This window comes from Cuculus canorus, chromosome 5 (genome assembly GCF_017976375.1).
Source record: "Cuculus canorus isolate bCucCan1 chromosome 5, bCucCan1.pri, whole genome shotgun sequence".
Classification (NCBI taxonomy): domain Eukaryota; kingdom Metazoa; phylum Chordata; class Aves; order Cuculiformes; family Cuculidae; genus Cuculus; species Cuculus canorus.
The window spans coordinates 30,994,817-31,003,995 of record NC_071405.1 but is presented as its reverse complement, the minus strand read 5'-3'; positions in this window follow the sequence as shown (position 1 = coordinate 31,003,995).

The following is a 9,179-nucleotide window of genomic DNA, read 5'->3' as shown; positions in this document are numbered from 1 at the left end:
GTGGATTTACCAATGTTCTTGTATTCATATCTCTGGGCCATCCCAAACCAGCAGGCAGCAAACATAGAGGAAATGAAGAGCAGGACCAGCTGCAGCTACTGCCAGAGTAAGCAGTTGCCTACAGCAACAGGCAATGAGACATAGTAAAATGTCCATGAGCACCAGTGCCTTTATTTCCTCTGCCAGAGCTTTAGAAATTCAGTCTGGAAGCTACGGCTCCTGCTGTGGAAAAACAGGAACGTCTCTGATTTTTTCATACTCTTCTTCTCACTCACATCTCCCCAAAAACAGTAGGAACACCAAGTCAGAGTCTCTCCCCCAATATTTTTCCTTCTAATTGCAGAAGACACCTGGCCCATTCCCTTATTTATAGGACAGCGTATTAAATTTTATCTGCTTTGTTTGCATAGCTGAGTAGTATTCAGCCAGCTCTGCTGAACACACCAAGACAAAACAGTCCATCACGTACCAGATGCAAATTTATCATTCAAACAAAGGAAAAGTTTGTTTCCAGTGGAGGAGGAAAGAATTCAGAAGATTAAAGCAATTAGAGGAAGAGGTGATCTCCCTGGTTCACTGATACTACTAGCTAAACCTTAACAGGGACTTACCTGGAAAACCTAGCAAAAGCTTTGAGCAACAAAGGTTACTTTCTGCTCTGATGATCCTTCTGGCGTGTGGGACTGGAGGAAGAGGTCAGTTTGGAAATGTAGTCAGGAAGAAGATGCATGAAGATGAAAGAAGGCAAGAAGGAAGAGAGAAGGAAACACAGAAGATAAGAGAAGGCTAAGAAAAGTCCAGAAAAAGTAACATTCCTACATAGAGGTAGATACCTCACTGGAAGAGAGGTAAGAGGTCAAAACTTCATTGAAAAAGATCTCAAAATAAAAAAATGCCTAAGACATTGTCTTTTCTACCTTGTTCTTAACACACCCAATGTAACCCTTCTCCTTCCCCCATAAGGGTACTCGCCCCCTTCTTGCTTTCATTTCAACTCACCTCTTTTATCAAACCCACCCAGAAGTGTAATCTTCACACAGCACAACAAACACGTTGGCTGGCTGCTTTCCTAGGCCAGCTTCTCACCATGCTGATCTCACAGCGAGATACCCCATCCACCCACCACCAAGCCACCATTTCTCTACTTCATGAACAGCAAGAGCTCCCAGCTTCTCTGGCAACGCAGCGGCTCTTCTGCCCCAACAATAGCCTATTATTTTCTTCTTCTTAATAGATCTAGTCTGTTTCCAGCACACGGTCAAGAATAACTGCAGTTTATACAAGGTCGCACATGCTAACCCCAGCCTCCCAGCCACTCAGAAGTCGAAGGCACAGCTACAGGGGTGGTGACAGCAGTAGAAAAGTCTTCAGCTACACTGCTTGAACTTACCTTTGCAATGATGATAGTTTCCATTTTGCCAACACGAGTGGCTCAAAAGTCATGATTGAAAGCACCCCAGTGACAGAGCTAAGTCACTAGGCTTGGAGCCTAGGACACCAGGACTTCAACAGTTCTGTACTGTCTACAGCTTGGACACATAGGGTGACATGGCACATGCTGCCACCAAGCAAATGTCCCTTTGCCTATTTTTTTTAACTAGCATCTCACACATGGGGAGGAGGGACACAGGAGTGGAGGGTGAACCATTACTCTTATGTCAGCCGACAGTGTTTTTTCTTAACCGCCTCAGTTATTTTAATGCTGATGTAGCTGAATGTGGCAAAAACATTTACAGGTATGAAGGTCTGACAGTTGTGTCCTTATGTCTCTGAATGACCTTCTGTCCCAGGACAGAGCAGTTGCTGCCAGCAATAAAGAATGTCTCTTGTACAGTGCTCGGCTGTGCTGAAAAGTCAGATCTTAAAGGAAGATGTGCAACAACTTTTTTGTTATTACTATTATATTCACAAAATTTCTCAAGAGACATTATATAAAAAGCTAACTGCAGTCTTAAACTATGCCCTTCTGGAATTCATAGTACATGGAAGACTTTTGATATTTGCTCTCAGTAGGAAGCCACCTGAAGCTAAGTTAATTATCTCTCTTTCTGTCCAAAAAATACAGTTTTATGCAAACACATTCTGAATTTGGTTTTGCTCAACAGAGTGGTAACAACTCATAGCTCCATGGAGCTATATATATATAGGCTGAAACTTCTGTGACAGAAACACCGTTCACTGATCACTATAGTATTAATATCATTAAACAGCATTTGAATTCACGGCGAGGTGTGTTCAGACTGACACCAGCCCAGATGTGACAAGTATTGGGCAGCAAGCAAATACTGGCAATGCCCATATTCCTGGATGCTGACAGGCTGAAAGATGCAGTATCTTACATATTGACCTTCTAAACCACTTACAATTAAGTCTAAATGTGGAGTTGGGAGTGAAGTTTAGGCTTTAGAGCTGGAAAGGCATGACTTTGAAAGATGATGGCCTCTGTTGGGATATTAGATGCTTAATACACAGCCTGCACAAACACAAATATCCAGTGCCTGTTTTTAAAGTAGTGTGGTCACCCTGTTTTTCTTTAAACCCTTATTACAAAATGGAATGCATAAGAAGAGCCAGGAAAAATATGTTTGTATTTACTAGGGAAAGAAAAATAGGGAGGGAAGATGTGAACAACATTATTATATGTGATGGATCTCCTGTTTATTTTAGAGAGTCTGGAAAAATGCCTTATTTTTTCAATTGTAAGACACATGTCTTTGTAAAAGAAGTGTTCCACTCCAAACCATAAATATTCCAGGGGCATCCTATTATCTGTGTTATGCAAGAGAGGGAACTAGCTTATCCCAATGGAAGGCATTCACACTGCCTCCTGAGGTGCATTTGATTTAAACCTGTCTTCTATACTCCCTCTACAGCAAAGAGGAGTCTGTCCAGGAGCCTCACTACAGTCCCCTGTCCTCTCTTTGGAGTTGCCTGGGAAGATAAGCCTCTCACACGTGCCATCTAAAATTAGTGTCATGTGAATACCCTCTTCTGGCCTTAAAAAATTTGAAAACAACAAAACACTATTCTTTAATTTGACATGAGCACAAAACTGCCTTTTACAATTTCACATCTGCATCTGGTTAGAGGGAGCCTGGGATGCCACCACTTTGACCTTTAGTGTTTGGCAATGTGCTGCTGAGGTGAAGCCAACAGTGGTCCCCGAAGAAACCTGCACAACTTTCCAGAGGCCATGTCAAGCTCTGTGAATGTGAGCATGGTCTGATGAGGCAAGTTTACATACGAGCTGCAATGAGAGTGCAAGAAACATGTTGGAATAAAAATCCTGTCAGACTTTCTCCTTCTAATTCTAAATCACCTTTTAGGTCCCAGTCTATCAATGGGGGAAGCAGGTGCCCAGGAACATGATCCACAAACATCAGCGTACTCCACAGGAAGCTGCTTATTCTGAGAGGAACCCTGTAAGAGCAAGCTCAAGACACTGAAAGGCTATAGTGCAAAGAGCCACTTCTTCATACTCCAAATCATCCTTTGCCTGGAGCCAATTGCTTATTAATTCTGCCCTTGGGCAACAGAGGCACCAAGGGAACCTCCTTCTAGATCTCTTGCTGCCAGAGTTTAAACTGCCTTTCTTAACAGCTCACCAAATGGATTTTTAACATGTACCAATACAGCTTCACAAGCCTTCTGACCTGGTAATAAAAGCAGCAAAACACAGGCTGGGCCAGACAGCATTTGGGATTGAGAATCACTAGTTTTACTTGAAATGACAAATGCACAGATCATTATAGCAGTTTTAGTATTTTCTGTTTGTTTATTCTGTTCCATCAGTGTACACAAATAACTGGTGTTTTCCTGGTTTTAAGCCCATGTGAAAGAGAAAAGATTTGGCTTTCTGTTTGGGTGTCATAATATTAATAGAGAACATCTTTAGAGGCTTCTTACAATGCAGTATTGCTAATTCCAAGCATTAAGAAAATGAAGGAATAAAAAAGAGGACATAATGAATCATTCATCCCCACCCTATAACAAAGATCACGAGAGTAAAAATGGCTTTGATTCCATTTGTTTACCAGTTTCTGAGCATTTCTGTGTTGTCAGATTACTATTTCAAATTTTTCTGCCACAATGAGAGCTAGGAACCATCTTAAATAAAGCTACTTAGTTATCCTTAAATCATGTGAATCCTGAAGCTGAAGCCTTGGGGCAAAAAGATCTTACAAAAAAGCTAAAAACGAACAAAATCAGCTAACAAGGGACTTAGGATGAAAGCATTAGAGCAATTAATGAACCATCGATACCAAATAGGTTCATAAGGTTGGCTATATTGCAAGACTCAGAAAAGGTGACTCACTACAACAGATTAAAATTGCCTAAAATGAAAAAAAAACCCAATATACTATAGTTTGGGTATTAATCCAAATCAACTATGCACAATGTTCCTGGGAAAAAAATAACCAAAGGAAAACCCATACTTAAAAAAAAAACAGCTAGGGCTTTGGCTTTGAGGCCAGTTCACTCATTCCTGATTTCTTACAGAGTCAGGAAAAAAGCTACTGGCAAAAATAGCTCTGTGCAAGACTCATGAAATGTGTTAACTAAACATTATTATAAATTATTTCATCTTGACACCAAAAACAGCTCTACATCTGGTTTACGATACTGTGAAGGTTAAACTACTACGGAACAAGTACTCCTGCATGCATCTACTATAAAAGTGTCACTGAATTATTTCTAATTTTAGTGCCTGATGTTCTAAAAACTGCTTCTCATTGCACTCTGGGAAGCAAGAAAAAAGGTGATTCACATAAACGTTGAAGCTGAGAAACAAGATAGATCTGACCAATGGAGCCTAGCAGCTTTATGTGGCTGGAGGGTTTGTATTGGACTAAGACTCCAGGGAAAGCCTCAAGGGGGTTTGAGTCATGGCATCACAGAATTGTTGAGGTTGGAAAGCACCTCTGAAAATGACACAGTCCAACCCCACTGCTAAAACAAGTTTGTCTAGAGCAGGCTGCACAGGAACATGTCCAGGTGGGTTTTGAATATGTCCAGAGAAGGAGATTCCACAACCTCTGAGCAACTTGTTCCAGTGCTCCAACACTCTCACAATAAAGAAGTATTTCCTCATATTCAGGTGGAACTTCCTGTGTTCTGGTTTGTGCCCCTTGTCCTTTCACTGGGCATCACCAGAAATAATCAGGTCCCATCCTCTTCACATTCATCCTTTAGATTTTTATAAGCATTGATAAGATCCCCTCTCAGTCTTGTCTTCTCTAGGCTAAACAGACCCAGATCTCTCAGCCTCTCCTCATAAGAGAGATGCTCTAGTCCACTCATCATCTTTGTGACCCTAAACTGGACTCTCTCCAGTAGTTCCTTGTCTTCTTGAGCTGGAGAGCCCAGAACTGGACACAGTACTCCAGATGGAGCTTCACTAGGGCAGCGTAAAGGGGGAAGATAACCTCCCTCAACCTGTGCTGGCCACACTCATCTTAACGCACCCTGGCCTTTCTTGGCCATGAGGGCACATTGCTGGCTCATCATCAGCTTAGTGTCTACCAGGACATAGTCCACAATGTATAAGTCTTGTGGGTGATTTAGTGATGTTGCCGCATTTCCTAGCAAACTAAGAGAGATAGGTACTTTTAGGGCAGAATTAGCCTCACTTACTTCAGTCATCCATTATAAGATGATGATATGAATCACACCTGAGAATAGCCAAATGTCTACACTAATAATAAAGTTAGTTCAGGCAACTAGATATTCAGTGTTTTTCAGGTAAATCATACTCAAATGTCAAATGAAAGGTAAATTGGCAAGACACTACTCCAGCTTCAAATACTGCTACACACCACACCACGTGCCCTGGGACCCAAATTTGTCACAGAAAAGGGAGGGAAACAAATAAGCTCAAACAGCAGATACAACAAACTTGCTGGAAATGCTTGTAGGAATTAGTGCTTTCAAAAGGCACTCCCTTTACTGGTATTTCTAGATACCAGTAAAAAAAAAATTATCTGAGAGATGGCTTTGTCTAAGAACATCAAAAAATGACATGAATCCACATAAGCTAAAGGGAGATGTAAACCACTGGTCTTTGTATCAGACAGAGATAGCTAGTTAGAGAGATGATCACCACAGCTACCAGTATAAATTGCTGGATACTATGAACACCTTTAAAATTAAAGTCATGCAAGTTCTAAAATCACAGTTGTCAGATAATTTTTTTGTCAAAGGAGTGAAACAGCTAGCAAAGAAATCCCACCTTCATTGTAATCAAGCACAGACTTTCCTACCCCATTTATCTCATAGGGATGCTATTACTGCTGATATGGACAATTAACTGTACTTGAAAAATGCACTTCTCAAAAATTATCTTGATTCTCCATCATCGGTTTTGAGCACAAAATCGCTTTCAGACAGAAATTTCAAGGCCTGTGCCTCAGTTAGGGTGAGCGGTATAGCTACATAGAATTGGAAGACAATACGCCAATTTATGTGGGCTGCAAGCATGGTCATTAATTCATGTCTAAGGGATTGGAAGCTGCCAGCAGTGGGTGAGCCTCTTCTGAACTCAGGTCAATAAAACAAATGGTCAGATCAAGCCTAAGAATTTCTGATGCTCAAAGTTTCTCAGCACAGAAATTATTCCATGAACATTGCAGGTACCATGCCAGAAGCTAAGTGTGAATCTCCTTTAAATGCTGACTACTGATGTCTACAAATAGTGTGGGTTGGTATTAGCTTTTCATAAAAGATCTTTTACTTTTAATGACTTCTAGAGACACAACTGCCTCTTGTTTGAGAACCTAAATATGATGTCTGAGTACAATGTCCAAGTACAGTACCTAGGATGCCCTGATTACGGCATTACTCAATAGCTGAGAACCACCAGTATCTAGATTGCTCCTATGCAGAGGGGCATTACTTAGTGGATGACAAAGAAAGAGCAACCTGAAACACACCTTTCTTAATTCAAACATGAATTTGAATGCATACTTTACTAGGTGTTGCCACCTGAGTCTCTGACCAATCAGCATCTCAATCCAATGTATTTGTGTGTATACTGAAACTATCAGATGCTGCCAAATCATTAAGCAGCCTACAGAAAAGGGCGAGGAAGAAGGAATGTGCTTCTGCTTCCTGTTCTTGGGCAGAGCAGACGATGAGAAACACCTTCTTAGTCCAGGGGTTAGTCTAGAACCAGATCCACCTATGCTTCCAATCTGGCCATAATGTCTTTGCTATTCATTTTAAAAGAGAGTAAAGAAAATTACATGTTATTATCCAAAGACTGAGATTCCAGTGATAAACTGGAATATTGTCTGAGATGTTAATAGTAAGCACTAAAGACATGCTCTGCAACTGCAGGGCAACATTTCACTGAGTTTGGCAGTCTTCTGTCTTCATCCCCTCAGGCTTTTGCTTAGCTTAGACAATATCACAAGGAAGGGCTCTTTGCCCAGAGGTTTTCACTGCGTATTTGTTGGGGATTTTTGTTTGTTTGTTTGTTCATCCACATAGTTTACTGCCAAGCTTATGAAAGCTACAAGCCTGTCATCAGGAGTTCACCAGTCTGAGAGAGGAAAAACAATGGTTAGAAGTCAACCTGATTCCATACCTTTAAAATGTCAGGGAATGAACACACATAAAAGAAATGTTCCAGTAATGTTGTGATGCTCCCCAGTTTTAGCCATGGATCATAATGAAGCATGAGTTTCTATAAGTAATCAGTACAGGTTTGCCTTGATATGGACAACCCAGTACGAGAACATTAAGGTTTTCTTTGTTGTGTAGGCAGAACCTCCCCCACAGGTTTGCTCTTACAGAATGACTTAGGAAAACAAAACTCTTCTTACAGACAGCGGGTTTTTTTCAAATATTTTGAGGCCACACTGCACTCAAACACAGGAAAAGCCAATTACATCATTTTGAGCTATGCTAAGAAAAGCAAAGAGGATTCCCTGGAAATAGGAAACCCTACTTTGCACAGTTCATACTCCCACTGAAGCCAGCGGACGGCTTGGATACAACCAGCTGAGAGGATCAGAGGTATCAGCTGGAAATGGGGCAGGAGAGAAAAACACTAGGTCAAATCCCAGCTGGTGTAAATCGGTATAACTCCACTCAAGTTATCAGGGTTGTGCCCATTCAAGCCAGACACAGATCTAACCCACAGTGTGTTTTGCAAGTCTATTTTCAGCTCTTCAGGGCTTTGCTCTGTTTAAACATTCACAACACCCACTGAAATTAATGAGAACTGTGTGTGCACAGAACACTAGTGTTACTTCTTTTTAAATATTTGGGAGGTGCTCAGAAACTGTGATAATGAGCGCCATATATTAGAACCCAGACAGAATGAATTGAATCATCAGACCCTTAAGTAGCAGAACATTTCAATTTTGGCAAATGAGGAATCATCATTAATAGATGTGGGGGTTCTACCTTTGCCAAGTCCCAGACAAAGTGTGTTTTTCCATTTGCCTTGGGCTTGTGTAAGCTTGCCTAAGGAGGCCAGCCTTGCAGTTTGAGAAACACTGCTAGTAGCCACCGTACCCTCATTCCCAGCTAAATTAAACCCTATTATGCTGTAATTAACCTTGCCTAACTTGTTCTGAGTTACAGCAGTAGGTAAAAATCATGCTTTTCCTAGGCTGTCCCCGAGAAGCATTTTTACATATCAGGCTTGCCTACTCTTCAAATATTTCCAGCTTCTCCTGGAAGCTCTTCTTCTGAAGATTACAGCTCGACTGCTGGCAACATCAGAACTCTTCTTGACTTCAGTGAGGCCAGAATCACCTGCAAATATACTCACGCACCTTGTGTTTATGCCAGATGGAATATTTTTGAAGCAAACACAATACCATGGAGGTGATGGTGAGAATACACATACCTTGTTAGTTTTCAACATTTAAGACGTACACACAGGCAAGCTCACTAAGTTTCCTTGGTCAAATACAAAGAAGTAAAATTCCATTTTATAAACTGATCTGTTGTTTGTTTTATTTAGATGCAAATTAAAAAAATAAAAAAAATAAAAAAAAAGGAAAAAAGAAACCTAACACATTTCTAGTTCCATTCAATACTTGGGGTAAGGATGAGAATGAGCACAAAGAAGGAAGAACTTCTCATTTATGATGCTACTCTTTCACAAGAAAAATAAGTTGTTGGCAGAATTGCTGTTTCCAGATTTTTTTTTCCCTCCTTTTTTTAAA